The 19,459-nt window shown below is 39.2% G+C and overlaps 1 long non-coding RNA gene across 6 annotated transcripts in view; it reads right to left on the bottom strand.

The window, feature by feature from the left end:
- LOC102154587 overlaps positions 1-19,459 on the bottom strand; it is a 55,557-nt gene that overhangs the window by 11,060 nt on the left and 25,038 nt on the right. For 2 of the 6 annotated variants that reach the window (XR_005369677.1, XR_005369674.1), the window contains exons 4-5: positions 7,599-7,699; positions 6,684-6,748 (exon numbers count right to left, since the gene is read on the bottom strand). This is a non-coding gene — a long non-coding RNA (uncharacterized LOC102154587). Of the gene's footprint in view, positions 1-702; positions 1,167-6,312; positions 6,352-6,683; positions 6,749-7,598; positions 7,700-15,123; positions 16,774-19,459 lie in introns of those variants that run through there. The other 4 variants (XR_005369676.1, XR_005369680.1, XR_005369675.1 and 1 more) reach the window with 3 other exon arrangements.

Here is a 19,459-nt window from a genome sequence, read left to right on the forward strand (position 1 = left end):
GAGTCACACATACATGTAAGACTAAGTGTTGCTGTTGCAAAGATTGGTTGATAATGTCTCAATTAAATTTAGTTTCTCATTTCATGCTATATATGATTCAAGACGGAGGAAAGATTACAGATAAAAGAAGCAAAGCATAGGAGAACTAGGAGAAAGTATAGATATTTTGTTTGCTTTAAAATTAAGTTATTCTTTTTTTAAGAGTTTTTAGGGTTTTAGAGTTACAGAAGAACTGCATAGAAACTGCAGTGTTCTCAAACACCCCGTCCCCCTTCCCCTCACAGGTCCTCCTATTAGCACCTCTTACGTTGATGTGGTGCATTTGTCATCACTGAGGAACCAATGCTGACACATTATTATTAACTAAAATCCATAGTTTATGGATTCCCTCTATGGAACCCCACAAAGGGTTCCCTCTTTGTGTTGTGTAGTTGTCAGGATTTTGACAAATAGATAATGTCATGTGTCCACCAATACAGTATCGTACAGGTAGTTCCACAAAAAACCTCCTTGCTCCACCTATTCATCCTCCTTCCCTTCCCTTGAGCCTGTAGAAACCATCAAATTTTTTTTGCTACCTATACTTTTTGCCTTTTTCAGAGTGTCATACTGTGGGAATGATTCATTATGCTGCCTTTGCACCCTGGCTTCTTTTACTTAGCAACATGCATTTAAATTTCTCCTGTGTCTTTTCATGGTTTAAGAACTCATTTCTTTTTATCATACAATAATGTTCCATTGTATGGATGCACCATAGTTTATTTACCTGCTCATGTATTGAAGGACTAAATACTTTTCAAGAAAGTTCGGTAATACTCATTAAACAAAACATTTATTGAGAGCCTACCATGAACCAAGTCTTCTTTTAGAATCCTGGGGTGTAGCAATGAGCAAAATATACAACAATCTTTGCTCTTGAGAAGATTGCATGCAAGTAGGAGAAGACAGACACACAGAAAATGAATAATAAAAACAATGAATAAGTAAATTTTAAAGTATACAAGAAGGTGGTAATTGCTATGGCAAAGTAGAAGGCAGAGGTGGGCAAAGGGAGTGGGAGTGTGGGGGCTGGTGAAGTTAGGCTGCAGATGGGAATTCTGTATCAGGTGGTTATTGCCCCATGAGAAGGTGATGCTTTCACCCAGATTTGGTGGAGAACAGATGGCCTGGAAGTGTAAAATTTTACAGTTTACTACCAATAAAAAAGGCAAATTCAAACAATGTTATAATATCCCACTTATTAAATTAGCATAAACTTTTAAAAATGTAAGTTTGGTGATGGTACATGGAAATTTCACTTGATAGGAGAAAGAATTAACTGCTATAATTGTTCTTGAAGGCAATGGGGTAATACGGAATAAGGAACCTTAACAACGTTTAAACAGTCTCTCTCTCTCTCAAAAAAGGGTGGGGGGGGGGAGGTGGGCTCCTGGGTGGCTCAGTCAGTTAAGAGTCCAATTCTTTTTAAAAAAATTTTTTTTTAATTTTTATTTATTTATGATAGTCACAGAGAGAGAGAGAGAGAGAGGTAGAGACACAGGCAGAGGGAGAAGCAAGCTCCATGCACCGGGAGCCCGACGTGGGATTTGATCCCGGGTCTCCAAGATCGCGCCCTGGGCCAAAGGCAGGCGCTAAACTGCTGCGCCACCCAGGGATCCCTAAGTGTCCAATTCTTGATTTTGGCTCAGGTAATGATCTCAGGGTCCTGGGATCATGCCCAGTTTTGGGTTCTGTGCTGGTCCTGAAGCCTGCTTAAGGTTCTCTCTCTCTCTCTCTCTTTCTCTCTGTTCCTCTGTCTCTCTCCCTCCACCTCCCTCTCTCTCTAAAAACAAACAAACAAACAAACAAACAAACAAACAAACAAACAATATTTAAACAATCATTCCACATCCATAAAGGCATAGCTAAAAAGTGATCAGGAATGTCAACAAAGTTTGTGAAAAAGTGTTTAATTGTAGTTTTAAAATTCAGAAATAGCATCTATTTTCTATAATGGGAACACATTAGAAATGATTATGGTACCTTCAATTAATGTAATGCTATGCAATTTTTAAAAATGATGAAGTCATTTTTGAAGAATATTTAATGATTTGGGAAAGTGCTTATGCACAGAAAATGTTCCAAAAGAAATATACCAAATGTTAACAGTAGTTATGAACCTCGGGTGGTGGGATTATGGATGCTTAAAAAATAACTTCTTTTTGATGTGAATGTATAATGCATCATAAAACTCATGTATAATACATATGTATTATAAAACACATTATTAAAAATGAAAAGTACAGAAAAGTAAAAAGAAAACAAAAGTGGTTTTGGCTTATTCCTCTCAACTCTCTCCCTTCTTTTACTTTCTTCTTCCTGATTAGCTATTATTTTTCTTTTTTCTTTGCTCCTCCTTGTGCCTCTCTCTCCTCACTTCTTTCTCCTGCTCCACTATCTCCTGCTTCTTCTGCTGATACTCATGAGTCAAAGGGCATCCAAATACATTATGCATGGCCAGATGGCACTCCAGAAGGTCATCTATAATCCCACTCTTTCCTCATCCTCACCAGCACTTTTTTAAAAAGATTTATTTATTTGAGAGAGAGAGAGAAGAAGAAGAAGAAGAAGAAGAAGAAGAAGAAGAAGAAGAAGAAGAAGAAGAAGAAGAAGAAGAAGAAGAAGAAGAAGAAGAGCCAGAGGCAGAGGGAGAGAGAACCTCAAGCAGACTCCCCTCTGAGCACAGAGCCCAATGTGGGGCTCAATTCCAGGATACTGAGATTGATCACCACCTGATCAAGCCAATCTTGATTTTATGGAGCCAAAATCAAGAGTCAGGTGCTTAGCTGACTGAGCCACCCAGACACCCCAGCACTTTCTAGTATATAATCAAACTTTCCTATTTTTGCTATTTGGACAGATGAAGCATAGTGTCTTGTTTTGAATTGCATCTCTGTGGTTTCCAGTGTGGCTGAACTTCTTTTCATGTTATTAGTCACTTAGGTTTCCTCTTGCAATGTATTCAGTTTATACATCTTTTGCCCACTTTCTGGTTGAGCAGTTTGTTTGTTTGTTCGTTCATTCATTCATTCACTCACTCATTCATTCATCCGTCCTTGCTCTTCTGGATGGTAATCCCTTTGTCAGTTTACCATCTTTCAACGTCTGCTCTTCCTGTTAACTGTGCTGTGCTGTGCTGTCTTCTAGAGACAAAACTCTTGAACTTTGATCCATCGTTTTTCTTTAATTGACTCACCAGTATTTCCATGTAGAGCATCACTTAGATCTTGAGTTAGATCTCTGTTTTGAGTTTCTGTATCCATCATTTCTCTTTCTTCCCATTTCCATTTTTGTCTTTTTCCTCTTTATTCCATAACGAATTCTCAAGTTGGCCCTCCACATTACGTATTCAGTCTGTCAATGCCAACTCTGCTATTTCTACTTTCTGAAATTTTTGGTTTCCTTACGGCATTTTCGACTTCAATAAACCCTGCTTTCTTCTCATCTTATCACTTGCAGGTCTATTCCCTCGCTACCCTTCTTCCATCGCATTTCATCATCTTGTGAAACACAAACAACTTATAACTTTTTCTTTTACTTCCTTGACCTAAAATATCTAGAAGTTTCCTTTTTCTGAGTACTCCAGTAGGTGATACCCTTCCCTTCACCCTCCTGCTTTGAATGTTGCTCCATCCTCACCTGGGAAGCCCGAGGGTGAGCCCCAGCCCCTGTGCTCTGACCACTTCTGCAGAGGCTGAGTCTCTTTCCTAGAGTCACAGATGGTAGGTAGGTTGGTGAGCCCAGCGCCTCACACATTTCCTGTCTAGTTTTGCTCCCTCAGACAGAAATGGGATCCACTCCTACGTCCATCGCTGGCTCTCCAGCACATGGAACAGATGGACCACATGGAAAACTATAGCCCTGGTTTTCACTGCTTCTATTTCTATCTACTCCCAGGCCCATAGTGTTTATTTATGGAGACTACTATGCTGGTAACCCACAACCCAAGTCTTGCCCAGGTGTTTTCTGAAGAGTTGAAGTCTCTGGATGTAGATAGGGGTGAGGTGGGAGTGACTGAAATGAGAAATTACCATCTGGCTGTCCTAAAAAAAAACAAAAAAAACAAAAACAACAACAAAACATGAGCTCAGTGAGTGATTAGCCGGCTGGTTTTCTGGTAGGTGCAGTTCATGTGTTTCTCAACAAAGCATCATGCAGTGGAGGAGAAACAAAGGATTTTTCTCTCTTCTTTGAGTTTCTTTCAGGATTTTTTTCTTCCCTTTAGAAGTAAAGCACATGGTGTCCCCCTCCCCTCCATGGCTCAGTGCTTATGAGTCTGGTTATAGTTATAGTTATCTGGTAATAAAGCCGAGTTCTCCTAGATTCTGGAAATAAGTTCATTGTTCTAGTTTTCACTGGTGTTATACATGGTCTGTCAGCTTTGTGTGTCTTCAGACAGTTTTTAATGAGACAATGAGAAAGGCCAGGTGTCACTTAAAGCTGATCCATTTATTTAAGAAGCCACAGTTTCATTTCTTGCCCTGGAGAGGTAGGGACTTCTGCTTAGAAAGTTCTTCTAAAGACACCTGCAGGCCTGACCAGTTCTCAGATAATAACAGACTTGAATGTTTTAAGTATTTGGGCAAGGAATTTTCCACAAAAGAGAAACATTTGCCTGAACGATTCTAAAGTCTGGTATGATTAATGCCCACTTCCACCATATAAAAAGTTATAATATGGCTTCTCCTAAAGGTATGAAATTGAGGTAAAGATATATCAAATTGGATCTGATGAATCCATTCTAGTAGATGATAATACAAAAATCTGGTTTATGGAAATAGAGTGTGAGAGGGTAGCAAAGAATGTTACAAATGAGAGAAATTATACATCGTGAGTACCAGGTAGTTTAGCATGTTGTTCTGTGGATGGACTTCTTTGGTATCATTGCTCTTTCTTTATTTGAGGCCCAAAGGCCAAAGTGGTATTAAGTGGTCTTTATTTCAACACAAGGACTGTACCAGTTGTGTGTAAGTTTGCCAAGTAAAATGGAGCAAGCCTCAGTTGAATTTGAATTTCAGATAAACAATACTTAAATTTTCATATGAGTATGTTCCCAAATATACAGGATTTGCAAAAGGTGGTGTCTGAACATTTTAAGTGGCACCTCGAATATATAAGAGTAGTAGCTAAGGAGGCCAGGTGATAGGATTTTGGAAACATTTGCTAGAGTTTAGTATCATTCCCATTGTCTCCCATCCCCATGGGGGAGGGAAAGGTGTGTTTCCTTCTGCAGACACCCCCTGAGAAAGAGCTGAAGAACTTGAAGCCTGGGACAGAGGGAGCTGGTGGTGTCAGGTGCCTGGAAGACTCAAGTTAAAGATGGCAGGAGCCATCTGCCTGGCAGTGACCAAGAGAAGAGGGTGCCATTGAAAGCAAGCTGTGCCTCTTCTGGGGCATAGTACCCACAGATTAATCGCAGGTCCCAAAGCAGAGACTGGGCCTGCAGGTTGTTTTAAAATGAACTCCACTAAGGAGGGCTTCCTTCCAGATGAAGACACTGGCAGAAAGAACCCCACCGACGTAAGCACTGAGGAGGTTGCCATGAGTGGCCGCTTGGAGGAAGACTGAGGGAGGTAGATGCTGATGTTCCTGGAGAAGAACTTTCTGCAGGATTTGTGAAAGTGCCCCAAAAGAACCATATGATGGCCAGGGAACACCAATGGAGATCACCTATTCCTTCATTTCTTCATTCTCAAAGATCTGTACTGCATGCTAGGCATGCATTGTTCTTAGTGCTTAGGATACATCAGAGAACATGGTGGACACAGAAACTCACTCTTAAGGAGGAAAGGGGTGGCATACGGTGACCTAAACCTGATAAATACAAACAGTATAGAGTATGCTAGAATGTAGGAATTGCTATGCTATTGTTTTAGAGCAGAGTAAGGGCTTTGGGAGTGCCACGGGAGAGGGTGCAGGTATTAATTAGGGAGGTAGGTACTGATTGGTGTCGAGGCTCCTCATGAAAGGCTGCATGCATTATCTGTTATGATATGTCAAGTGGACATGCATCTAGTTCATTTATAATCATCAAGAATAAATTCATGCAAAAAAAAAAAAGAATAAATTCATGCATATTGGTCATATGTCATTCAAAAATATCTTTCAGTTGGTCAAAGAGAACACAGTATTAGTAAATAGCAAAACTCCCCAGTCAGCACTGTCATTTGTTACAGAGAAAGCTAATGGAGAATATTTAAAAAAAAAAAAAAAAGCTGGGGAAAGTGTTAATATTAGCCTTTCCCCTTTTGCTCCCTTCCCTACCTGGCTCCTGGCTAAGATGGTGTTAGCAGGCGAGGAAGGAGCGGGAAACTAAAGGAAACAGAAGAGAAACAAATCCAGGGAGGAAAGAATGGCCCAGAAACCAGAAAAGGGAAAGAGGGTAGCAATGGAACAGGCCCAAGTTTCAAAAGGCAGGTTTGGGCGAGAGTTTAAAAGAGATTTAAACAGGGAAAAGAATATATTTAAAGTACTTAAACAGCCTTTCAATTATTTTAGTTTGTTAAAACAGGGCATCCCTAGGTATGATTCCATGCCAAGGCTGACTTCAAAGTTAGGAAGCCAACTTAGCTCGGGTTCCTAGCAGCATGGTTTGAAGGAGTTGAAGATCACCGGGGAATGTGTAGATGAAAAGTGCTACTTACCAGGAACAGTTATGGACTGAGTTTACATGCAGCAATATGGGTAGGTTTCAAAATATGGTAGGTTTCTATGGGGACATAGAAATGGGAACTGATTAATAGCATAACGCCATGAATATAATTTAAAATACACGCACACACAAAACAACTCTTCTATATGGTGTCTACACAGACATATTGAATGTAGATATAAAGGCTAAGAAATATAATAGAGTAATTGGCAAGGGAAGGAGGGGAATTAAGAGTGGAGATGGGGAGAAAACAGGACCAGACAGCTACTGGCATTGTCCTATATCAGAACTTGTGGGAAGCATCCTGTATCATCTCTTGGTAGGTATGGCCATTGCCTGCACTGTTCTGAGGCTTGGGCACTTTGCAAGTTTACACTGCCTGTTCTTTATATGAATGAATCTAGGGTGCCCTTATATATCCCATGTATCAGGGAAAGAGCAGTAAAGTCTCTGGGTTGCCAGAGCAATTCTCTGGAAGCAGTAGGGTAAGCCCAGGAATGTGCTAATAACAGCATAAGTGGGGTGCATTAAATTCAGATATTTAATCCTGGCTGTCAGATGGGCACCCCTTTTCCTGGTGATCAAGGGAGAGGCCACAGAGTAGATCCGAGGGGCTTTGGGAAGCATTGACAGCAACTGATGAAAGCTTCAGGTGTCTCCTGACCATCTTCCTAAGATAGGTTTGTGGCTTCCCAAGAATGGGCCCCAGCTGGGGTTCATGCAGTAGGCTATGGGTACCATGGCAAGCATAGAAGACCATCTGGTTCCACCCTGTGGGGGACAAGGCCTGGGGAGCAGCCTTTCCTCTGAGGCAGGTAAGCTTTGGGTCTAGGTCTCTTTCCCACATCTTACATCTTCTTTACAACTGGTTGGCAGTGGTAATGAGATGGAGAAGCCATCCTCCTACCTTCTTGCTGACTTCTCATTGAGCCAGCATGCTGCTAACTTTCTTGCCAGCTCAGACTTGCGCTTAATCCTACCAGCTTCTCCTAATGGTACATGGGAAACCTAGAAAGAGACAGAAACTGTTTGTCTTTTGCCCACCACTGGAAGATCAAATACTGTGTGGCTTATATAATAGCAATTATTTTACTATATATTATGTTTTAAATTGGTTTGCATCCTTAGGAAAGAAAGCACACTTGGAATATTTCAGTATGGATCATTCTATTTTCCAAAGGTAATATATTTTCTCATTTCAATCTAGAACTTGGGAAAGTTCACTCATTAAACAATATCAACAGAATACCTATCTTGTGTTATGACCTGATGTTTAAATGCTCCCCTAGGCTTACACAGATAAGTCATGGTTTCTACCTCCATGAACTTATCTACAGCCTACCAGGGAGACCATTATAATATGTTAGGACAATCGCTATCGTGGCGGTCTGGACAGTAGCATAGGTAAAAATGTTCTTGGAGAGTCAAGATAAACTTTACAGAGGAGAAATCTTCAGTGAAGTCTCAAGGGATGATTGGATAAGATGATGAGGGCAGGGAAGAAGGGCTGTGAATGGGTTCTTGACAGACAGAATGGCCATCTCTGTTTCCGGACACCAGACGAAGCAAGAGTGAGAAGCTGAAAGGGGGTTTCCATCCTGGCTCTCGGCACAAAATTTGCAAATCACTTAGGTCTTTGAGGAACTTTGGTTGAGGAATCTTTACAGATCAGCGATTCCCACAGACCTCAGTAGAGCTTTCTGTTTGTTTCAGAAAGAAGCGTGGATTTGAGAATCAGTGTGCATTGCAAAAGCTCCAACTAATGTATCACAATTATAAAAACACCTGTTCTATATATGGCAATATTTTTGTTGTTGTTAATCCACTAGGCTGAGCACATCAAAACTAACTTCTTCATTAAAAAAAAATTTAATGAGTAAATGATAATCCTAGCTTCTATCTTTTCCCCCTGAAATTCAAAAACCTGTTTAAAAACCATGAATTTTTGAGTTCCAAAAAAGTCTCACAGTGAGCATTGGCACAAACTACTTTTTATAGAAGCACCATTTTCTTCAAAGATTGCAGTTGATTATGAACAATAAGTAAGTTTAGATTTGACCTCAAGGATTCCAGTTCCTTAACAATATAGCTAAGAGATTATCACATCTCAGTACATAAAGACTTTATTTTACTTTGACTTTTTAAATTAAATATTTTAGTATATTATGAACGATATTAAGAACAGAGTTATAATAGACATTATATATTATTAACATTTATATTTATAATTATATAGTCAATTATTTATATCCCAGATATCATAATTATACAGCTCAATGCATCTTAACAGTGTGTATGCATGTGTGTTAGCAACACTTGGATCAGGAAATAGAATACTATAGATACCCAGGAAGCCTCTGTGAGCAGATCTCCCAATCACGACTGCTCTTTCTTCCATGACTCTCTGTATCAGTTAGATCTTCTGTGTAACCTACCACTCCAAAATTTAGTGGCTTAAGACAATAGTCATTTTATAATTCTGTGGGTGGCAGCTTCGGCTCAGCTCAGCAGAAAATTTCTGTTGATCTGGATGGAGGTTCAGCTAATCTTGGGGTGAGAACTTGCTCCTGTAGGTGTCTGCTAGACTGCCTGGCTTCCAGCTGACTTCTCAATGGGATGTCAAGGTTCTCCTCCATGTAATCCCTCCCAGGCTTATTCTTCTAGTGACAGGATTGTAACAGGAGCAAGAATAGAAGTTGCAAGGCTTCTTAAGGCGTAGGCTCAACTGATACATCCATTGGTCAGATTGTGTTTGTCAAAGCAAGTCAGGAGGCCCGCCTAGTTTCAAGGGGTGAGACTCCACTTCTAAGCAAGGCCTTCAACATATTGTGGCTATTTTTATAGTCAACCACAATCACCAGTAATTAGTTTTTGCATTTTGTGTGAATGAAACTGTACTTTTTTATTAAAAGATTTTATTTATTTATTCATGAAAGACACAGAAAGAGAGACAGAGAGACAGAGAGACTGGTAGAGACAGAGACAGAGACAGAGGGAGAAGCAGGCTCCACACAGGGAATCTGACATGGGACTCGATCCCAGGACTCCAGGATCACCCCCTGGGCCTAAGGCAGGTACCAAACCGCTGAGCCACCCAGGGATCCCATGAAACTGTACTTTATGTACTACCTTTTTGGGGGTCTGTTTTATCATTTGACATGATGACAAAAACGTTACATTGCTACTATTCACAATAGTCAAAATAGTACCAATATAACACTTTTATCTCTGTCTTTTGGTGAACATGCATACGTGTATCTGTTTGGTATAAAATCTAGAAATGAAATTTCTAGGTTAGAGTGTAAGTAACATATTTAACTTTAGCAAATACGGCCAGTTTTCCAATGTGATTGTAACACTTCACTCTGCCACCAGCAATTTATAAGAATTCCAGTTGTTATCCATCCTTGCCTAAACTTGGTTATTACTTAATATCAGTGTTTTTAATTTGAGCCATTCTAAAAGGTGTGTACTTATGCTTCATTGCTGTATTTACATTTCCTGGCTGAACAATGACATGGAGTTTCTTTTCACGTGCTTACTGGCTGTTTGGATATCCTCTTTGGTGAAGTCCCTATTCAGGACCTTGGCCTGTTTTTCTATCCAGTGATTTGTAATGCCTGGTCTTTCTCTGCTTTCATCTAACTCCTAGCATGTGGTCTTAAGGGATCCCAAATAAAAACTTGGGGAATTTATCATTGTTTCTCTTTCTTGGCCCTGAAAGTCATTAAAAAAAAAACTCCCCTTCATCATGAAACTGCCAAAAGCTCTATACTTCTTGGCTGCCACTTTGTAAGGCTTCTCTTAGCCCAAGCAAAGCAGTGAGGCATCAATGAATGCCTCAAGGGGAAAGCTGCACACAGTCCCACTGTGTCTCTGTGTCTCTGCCTCCCTTCTCCTAGTCCCTAAAGCCCCAGGGCATCTTAGCATCCTTAACTCCACTTTTATTCTTACCAGATCTTAAGGTTGCTGAAAGCTCCCCTGAGTTTCCTTGTTTTTCAGTAACCTCTCTTGGCTCATTTCCTAGATTCTTTTCCTATACCTCATGCAGGATGGCAGACGACTCGAGGCTTCTTGGTTTCCCTTCTATCCAGGAGTTTGGCCTTTCCCCTGCTGGTCACATTGGTACCTCTCTTCTGTTTTCAAATTTTTAAAAATCTAGCTATTTTTGTTGTTCTTAGTGAGAGATTTGGTCTGCTAGACAGTAATCCTCAATTACCTAAAGTGGAATGAATGCCCGTTTTTTTTTTACTTGTCCAGCTACGTAGTACAGCATTGTATGGATATCCTAAAATGTCTTTATATAGTTCCACTTGTGGATACTTGGTTTGTTTTCTATATCTGTTACTGCAAACGATAAAGCAGTGCGTAACTTTATATTCACACATGTGCAAACTTATATTATAAAAAATTCCTAGAATGGAATTACTTGGTCAAAGGGAATATGCATTTGTATTTTGATAGACATTGACATATGATTCTTTGTAGACCTTTACCAAACATGTGATGAGCATGCCTATTTTTTTACATTTTTATTTATTTATTCATGAGAGACACACAGAGAGAGGCAGAGAGAGAAGTAGGCTTCCTGTGGGGAGCCCAAGGTGGACTTGATCCCAGGACCCCAGGATCATAACCTGAGCCAAAGGCAGACCCTCAACCACTGAGCCACCCAGGCATCCTGAGCATGCCTATTTTTTCACAGCTAACAACGTGATGCGTTATCTTCATTGTGGTATCCAGTAGCTAAAAATAATGATAAATCCAGTAGCTAAAAATAATGATAGCTCGTGAAATAATAGTATCTCATTATACTTTTAATTTGCATGACTCATTGTAGGAGAGATCGAACATCTTTTCAGATGATTAAAGCCTCAAGTTAGCAAACTTCTCTATAGTTTTTGTGATGATCAACATTTCCCAGAGTATCTTCCATTAAATTCACATAAATTTTTCTGGGATTAAAACACACACACACACACACACACACACACACACAAATCACTGTATCTTATGCTTCCCCCTTTTGGCAATTCATAATTCATTATAAAAGCCTCTGATAAAATCAACCAATTTAACTTTTCTTATTGTGGCATAATATATATATCATTTATTTTAACCAATAGTAAGTGTACTATTCCGTGGCATTAACTATATTCAAAATGTTGTGTAACCATTTCTATTATCTATACCCCAAATCTGTTCATCATCTCCAACAAAAATTCTGTGCCCTTTAACAATACCTCCCTCTCTCTCACCTCCTCCCAGCCCTTGGTAACCTTTTTTTACTTCCTTTCTCTCTGAATGCATATTTTCTAATTATTTCATATAAGTGAAATCATATATTTGTCTTTCAGTGTCTGACTTATTTCATCAAGCATAATGTTTTCAAGGTCCATCTGTGTTGTAGCATATACAAAATTTCATCCCTTTTTATGGCTGAATAATATTCCATGTTATTTTTGTTTATCCATTAATCCACTCACTTTAATTATTTCCCCCTTTTGGCTATTGTGAATAGTACTTTGAACATAAGTGTACAGATTTATCCATATTTTTGCTTTCAGTTCTTTTGGATTTATACCTAGGAGTGGAACTGGTGGGCCATATGGTAGTTCTATGTTTAACTTGTCAAGAAACTGCCAAACTGTTTTCCACAGTGGTTGCACCATTTTACATTCCCACCAGTTGTGTACGAAATGGGAATCTCTTCATGTCAGGGCCTCACCAACACTTGTTCTTTATTTTTTCTTTCTTGAATATAGCCATCCAACAACCAGGTGTGAAATACTATCTTGTTGTGGTTTTAACTTGCATTCCTCTAATGATTAGTAATCTATTCAGACTGCTACAACAAAATGCCATAGGCTGGGTGGCTTATAAATGGCAGAAATTTGTTTCTCACAGCTCTGAAGGCTCTAAGACTAAGATCAGGGTGCCAGCATGGTTGGGTTAGGGGCCTCTTCCAGGTTGCAGACTCCCATGGCAGAAGGGGCTAAGGGGCTCCGTGGGATCTCCTATATGAAAGTGTTAACTTCATTCATTAAGGCTCCAGCCTTGTGACCTAAGCACCTTTGAACTGCTCCACCACATAATACCATCATATCGGGCACTAGGATTTCAACATATGAGTATTAGGGGAACACAAACATTCAGACCATAGCAATTAGTGATGTTAAACATTTCTTCATGTGATTATTGGACATTTGCACACCTTCTTTGGAGAAATGTCTTTTCAAGTCCTTCACCCATTTTTTATTTGGGTTGTTTTATTGTTGAGTTGTGGGAGTTTTAAAAAAAATGTATTCTGGTATTAATCCCTTATTAGATACGTGATTTGTAAATATTTTCTCCCATTTACTAAACTGTCTTTTAGTATCTTTGGATGCATAAATGTTTCTAATTTTGATGAAGCCCAATTTATGTATATATTCTTTTATTACCAGCGTTTTTGTTACCAAGCCCATGAAGTTGTTACCAAATTCAATGTTATAGAGATTTCCCAGTGTTTTCTTCTAATAGCTTTATAGTTTTGGCTATTTGGTTAGGGTCTTTGATACATTTTGAGTTCATTTTTGTATATGGTAGATATACATTTTGTATGTGGATATCCAGTCTTCTCAGCCATTCTCAGTGTAACCTTCAGAGCTGTGCAAACATAACAAGGCACACTTCATGAATATTCAGAATCTTAATAAATCACTCAGATTTCTAAACTCCATTTTGGAAGATCAGACCACGCCATAGTGGGTTTTTTTTTTTTTTTTGTAGTAGTTGTTTTAATTTGTATACTGTGTCCAAAGTTTGTTTGTTGAAAAACAGTCCCTTACCTATTGAATGGTCTTAGTGCCCTTGTCAAAAATCAATTGACCATTTACATGAGAGTTTATTTCTGGGCTTTCTATTTTATTCCATTAGTCTATATGTGTGTTGTATGCTAGGACCCCATACTGTTAAGTACCACAGTTTCCAAGTAAGTTTTGAAGCTAAAAGTGTGAATCCCCCAGCTTTTCTCTTTCAGATTGTTCTGGTTCTTTAGGGTCTCTTGCAGTTCTACCTGAATTTGAGGAGCTTTTCCACTTCTGGGGAAAAAAGATTTATTTATTTTAGAAATAGAGAGCATGAGCAGGAGGTGTAGAGGGAGAGGGAAAGAGAATCTCAAGCAGATTCTTTGCTGAGTGTGGAGCCTGATGTGGGGTTAGATCTCATGACCCTGAGATCACAACCTGAGCCAAAACTGAAAGTGGAACACTCAATGGACTGAGCCACTCATGTGCCCCAAAGCTGTTTTGGAATTTTGATTATGATTGCCCTGAATCTGTAAATCATTTTGGGTATTCATGAACTTTTAACAATATGAAGTCTTCCTACACATGAACATGAGATGTCTTTCTGTTTACTTAGGTCTTCTTTATTTTCTTTCAGCAATGTTTTATGGTTTTCACCATAGAAGTTTTTTCACTTTTATGGTTAGTGTCATTCCTAAGTATTTAATTATTTTAGATGCTGTTACAAGTGGAATTGTCTTCCTCATTTCCATTCTGGCTTGGTCATTGCTGGTCCTTAGGACCACAACTGGTTTTTGTGTTCCTTTACCCTGAAACTTTCCCCAAATTTGTATATTAGCTATCATAGCTAGCTGTCATGTGGCTTCTTTGGAATTTTTTGTATATAGGATGATCTCACCCATGAATAGAGACAGTATTACTTCTTCCTTTTCAATTTGGATGCCTTTGTTTCTCTTATTCTTCTAATGGCTCTGATTAGAGTTTCCAGTACAATGTTGAATAGCAGCAGTGAAAGCAAGCATTCTTGTTTTGTTTTAGATTTTATTTATTTATTCATGAGAGAAACAGAGAGAGAGAGGGGGGCAGAGACATAGGCATAGAGAGAACTTTGCTCCTTGCAGAAAGCCTGATATGGGACTTGATCCCAGGACTCTGGGACCATGACCTGAGCCAAAGGCAGATACTCAACCACTGAGCCACCTAGGTGCCCGCATTCTTGTCTTATTCCTGATCTTAGGGGGAGAGATTTCAGTCTTTTACCACTGAGTAGGGTCCACTTAACTTTGTCTTAACTCAAGATTATTTAATGTATTTGGCTGAGGAGTAAGCTATTCATATTGGGAGACACTTTTATTGATAGAATAATACCTGTAATGAGTCTATAATATCTGACAATCACTCTGGTAAAAAACTCTGGTGCTCAGAGAGACACATGGCATTTAGATTTCAATTTTTTATTCCAACATTTTGACTCCACCATTTTGAGGAAGCCATCCTCTCTGCTTAATCAACTTCCTTGTATATTTCAGCTCACTTCACAAAATGAAGCAAAAAAAATACTTTTCTCAAGCAACTAAGCAAGATGTGGCTACTAATTAAAATGCAAAGAGTGAGTTGTATGTGGCACTGTTAATATAGGGAGGACCGTCACACACATGACTTGGTGCTCTGTGGTGTTGTATTGTTGGTGGTTGTAGGAACTCAGCAGGAACACTTAACAGCTGAAAGTTTTATAATTTGCCTTTTAGGGAAAAAGGTGTGAGGTTGATATGAAAACATTGGGTGTTTTCTCCTCTTGCCAAAAAAATCTTGATTTTATCTTCTTCATTCCAATCACTCACTACTCATTAATTTTCACCAAGCACCCCATCTCCACATGCATGCTTTCTCTCAAAAAATCCCAAGTGAGACTCTGCCAAGACTCTATTCCCCATCTGAACACATTACCTCCCTTTACACATTACAGGTACCTCTGACAAAGGCCAGGAAATGAAATGCTGAATAAACAAATTGGCTGAAAAATCAGAGTTGTTGTAAAATTGGCAGCAGTAAGATAAGCAAGCAGCAGAAACTGGCAGTGGTTAGATCATCAAACAGTAGTGTCAAAATGGCTAGGCTCAAGCTGGTCTCATCAGAACTTCCCAGTCTTGCGGGCAAAACCAGATGAAGGGCACGTTTTGCAGGACTGAGTCATAAAACCAAAGTCACAGAAAGTCTCCTCCATTTCACGAATGTCTCAGTTTTCTCATGTCTCTGCAAAGTTCTATCTATACTTTTAATAGTACTACCTGGTTTTACATATAGTGAATGTAGAATAAAATGGTGGTTAGACAGTCACTGAAAGATTATCATCCCTTATGTCAAGCACTCCACAGCAGTCTTCTTGTTCCTCCTCAGATACACAGAGTCCTTCTCCTTAGTTTGGATTTTCTCTCTCCTAAAATGATCTTCCTCAAACATGCAGAGAGATTTTTTTTTGTTTTTTGTTTTGTTTTGTTTTTTTCCCCCTCATTGACTTAGGTCTCTACTCACATAGGCCTTCCCTAGTGCTCCTTTCTAAACTATCCCCAAATACTTTCTATCTCATTACCCTGCCTGGTTTTTCTTTCTGGGTCTTGATTTTTGGCACTCTGTTAAATGTTTATTATATGTTTGTGTGTTATCTGTTGACTATTATCCGTTTCATGAGAGCAAGACTTTGTCTTGCCCACTGCTGTGTCACCAACATTTAAAATGATGCCTTGCACATAGGTTAAATACGTAGAAAATATTTTCTGAATAAACAAGCTAATAAATAAACTAAAGGGAAAGTCATTTAAGAAATAAAGAGAATGTATTTGCTCTGTGAAATGAAGTCTTGTCCACATATAGGTAGATCCTGCCCTCATATGGTATCATCAGGACTCTCTCTGCCCATCAGCTCTGCCCACCTCTCTGCTGGTTCTACTCTGGCAGACTCTTCCCTTCTGGTGGCCCCAGCACCCTATGGTTATATCGTGCAAAGTTACAAAATTCAGGGAGAAGGACATGCCAAGCCCCCAGTAGCACAGGCAGGATTTCAGGGCTCTAGGGCTCTCCTGAGCAATACCCCTGAACCAAATACTCTGACCAAGTTGTCAAAACATGGTAATTGTCCAGGTCTTGGTCACTTGTTTCCTCTTGGAGTCTGGAGTGGGATGTGTCCAATCAAGCCACCGGGATCAAGACTGGGAAAGGCAGCTCTCCAAAGAAAAATCAGGGTACTGATCCTAGAAGATGTGGAAAGGATACAGGAGTGTACTGTGCTCCTTCTGACTGAAAGAGAGAGAAAAATGAACAAATAAAAAGTTCTTTGCTGCTCAGTTACTGCTTAACTTCCGTTAAGTCCTCTCTCCCAGGAAACTAGTAGAAATAAAACAAAACCTTATTCCAAGTTAGGATCCTTGTCTTCTTTATGCTTTGTTGGCACCCCATAGGTGCTAACCAGAACAACCATGACACAGTAAGCTTTTAAAGATGCAAATGCTAAACACATGCTTGTGACTCAGGCACACGCAACTCTTAACTACTGCCTTTTCAAACATTCTTCTATGTTTTCAGGGACTAGTCAGGATCGTAGGGACAAACTGAATCTCCCACTCCCTGTCCTCTTCCCTGCTCTTTTCCTTCAAGGCACTTCTCGATTTCTAATACATTTTATGATTTATTTAATGTCTGAGTCCCTTCCATTTCACAGATTATAAATTCCAAGAGGACAGGGAGTTTTGTCCCTTTTTGTCCACTGGCCCATTCCCAGAGCCTAGAACTATGCCTGGCACGGAGGAAGCATTCCACAAATATTTGTCAAATAAATGAAAGGTGAGGGGTTAACGTCTGTGCTTTTTCTTTACTATCTCTCTGTATTCGATAGGTTACTATTTTTCCATCAGATATATTTTGTTCATTTTTCTCCTTCATATTCATTTCTTATAGTGTTTCTAGCTTCTATGTTGTTCAAAAGAACAGAACTGTTGCCTAAAGATGTGTTTGAATTATCTTCTTATATTGTTTGTAATTGAACCAACTTCATCAAAAAAGAAAAGAGAGAAGAAAAGAAATGGGTGCACACATAGTAGCCAAAAGCTAAGCACTGCAGTTTTAGGGCAGTTCTCACTGTGGTTTGTACCAGGGAAATGACCATTCCCTGGGATCAGAGGTTTTTTTTCTTAGTGCTTATCTGTCATTAACATAAATGTTTCCTGATCTACTTTGTCAGTTTAGTATTAGAGAAGGACAAAGAAAGGGGCGCCTGGGTGGCTCAATGGGTTAAGCAACTGACTATTTCAGCTCGGGTCCTGATCTCCAGGTGGTGAGATTGAGCCCCGGGTGTGGCTCTGTGCTGAGTGTAGATCCTGCTTAAGATTCTCTCTCTCCCACTCCCTCTGCCCTTGCCCCCTGCTTGTGCTCTCTCACTATCTCTAAGAAATACATACATATATACATACATGAGAAATAGATAAGGGGAAAGAAGAATGGGATTCATTTTTAACTTATAAAACTTAGGTATATAAAAAAAAACTTAGGTATATAAATCAAATTTTTAAAAAATATGGCCAGTGACTAGTTGTACCTTTCTCAAAGATCCCAACATTTGAACTTGACAACCTAGTAGAATCTGCCCATCTTGCATATTTTTTGCTCTGCAGGCCCAAATTAGAAGTGGTGTTCCCTTTACCTTACTCTTTTTTTTCTAATTTATGACACTTTTTTTTTTTTATCCTTCTGTAATCCCTTGTGTCTCTCTCTAAAAGCCTGGAATGCTGTATACTTTGCAACAAGGAAAGTTACATAGCATGCTTCATTTTTCTCTTTGTCATGGATGCCAGATTAGAATCACTGACTCGTGATTAGAGTTTGTTAATTTATACACAAGCACAATTGTAGTCTCCTTTTTTCTGTAATTTTAATTTTCTACTTCTATTTTACTTACTTTTTATTTTAATTTTGGCTATGTTATACTCAGGAGCTTTTATGGAAAGAAACAAGTTATAAATAAGCCAATTAAAATTTTAGGGTATGTTTATTTGCTGACCGCTGTAATATTGATTAAGGGTGGTGTGGAGAATTCAAGCAAAATAAGAGTAAGACTTCATATTATTCTTGAAGAGTTTATAGTAATATTTGTGAGTGGGATTAGTGTGGACCCAAGCAGGCTGGATATGTTCTGCATCATTCCCTGTTCTGGGATTGCAGAGGTCATGACGGCTGTTAGCTACTCAGAAAGTAGCTTACGATCTTTTCACATATGAGAAGCTCTTTCAAATGTCAAAAGATGCTGTAGACTGTATCACCCAGGATGGGCTATGCTGTGTGGTAACAACAACTTCAAAATGTCATTGACGTCAAACCACCAATTTTCTTTCTGGATCATACTACTATCCACTCTGAACCAACTGGGGCCTCTGATCATCCTAGTTACTCTGACAGCCAAGCTGATGGAGTGGCCATCACCCCTGATCACAGAAGCAGAGGGAAGAGCAGAACACTGGAAGGTCTCCCACTGACAATTAAAGCCTGGCTCAGAAGTGACAGTCATCACTTGTATTCACAACACATTCACCAGAACTAGTCATATGATACCTCCCAACTACAAGGGGGCCAAGATATACAACATTTGCATGGGCTCAGAAGGAGGAGAGAACCAGAAATATTGGGTAAATGACACTAATGACTATGCAGATATACCTACACAACGGCAGTTGTCAATTTTTAATATTTGTTGCTTGAGTAAATGCATAATGATAAAAAGTTGCTATGAATTTGAGTAAGACTTTAAAATTTTGTATTACATTAATATTAATATCTAAGTAAGTATAATAAGACTGAGACATTTTTATCTTAAGGCTAAGCCTAGGAAAAATTAGAGATAACACCAGGATTATTTCTGGGGAGTTCACTTTGGGCAAATAGCCTGATGATTATGTAAGGACAATGGTGGGAATGTGGAGGACAGGAGTGTTGG

The sequence above is a fragment of the Canis lupus genome, chromosome 14 (genome assembly GCF_011100685.1).
Source record: "Canis lupus familiaris isolate Mischka breed German Shepherd chromosome 14, alternate assembly UU_Cfam_GSD_1.0, whole genome shotgun sequence".
Taxonomy (NCBI): domain Eukaryota; kingdom Metazoa; phylum Chordata; class Mammalia; order Carnivora; family Canidae; genus Canis; species Canis lupus.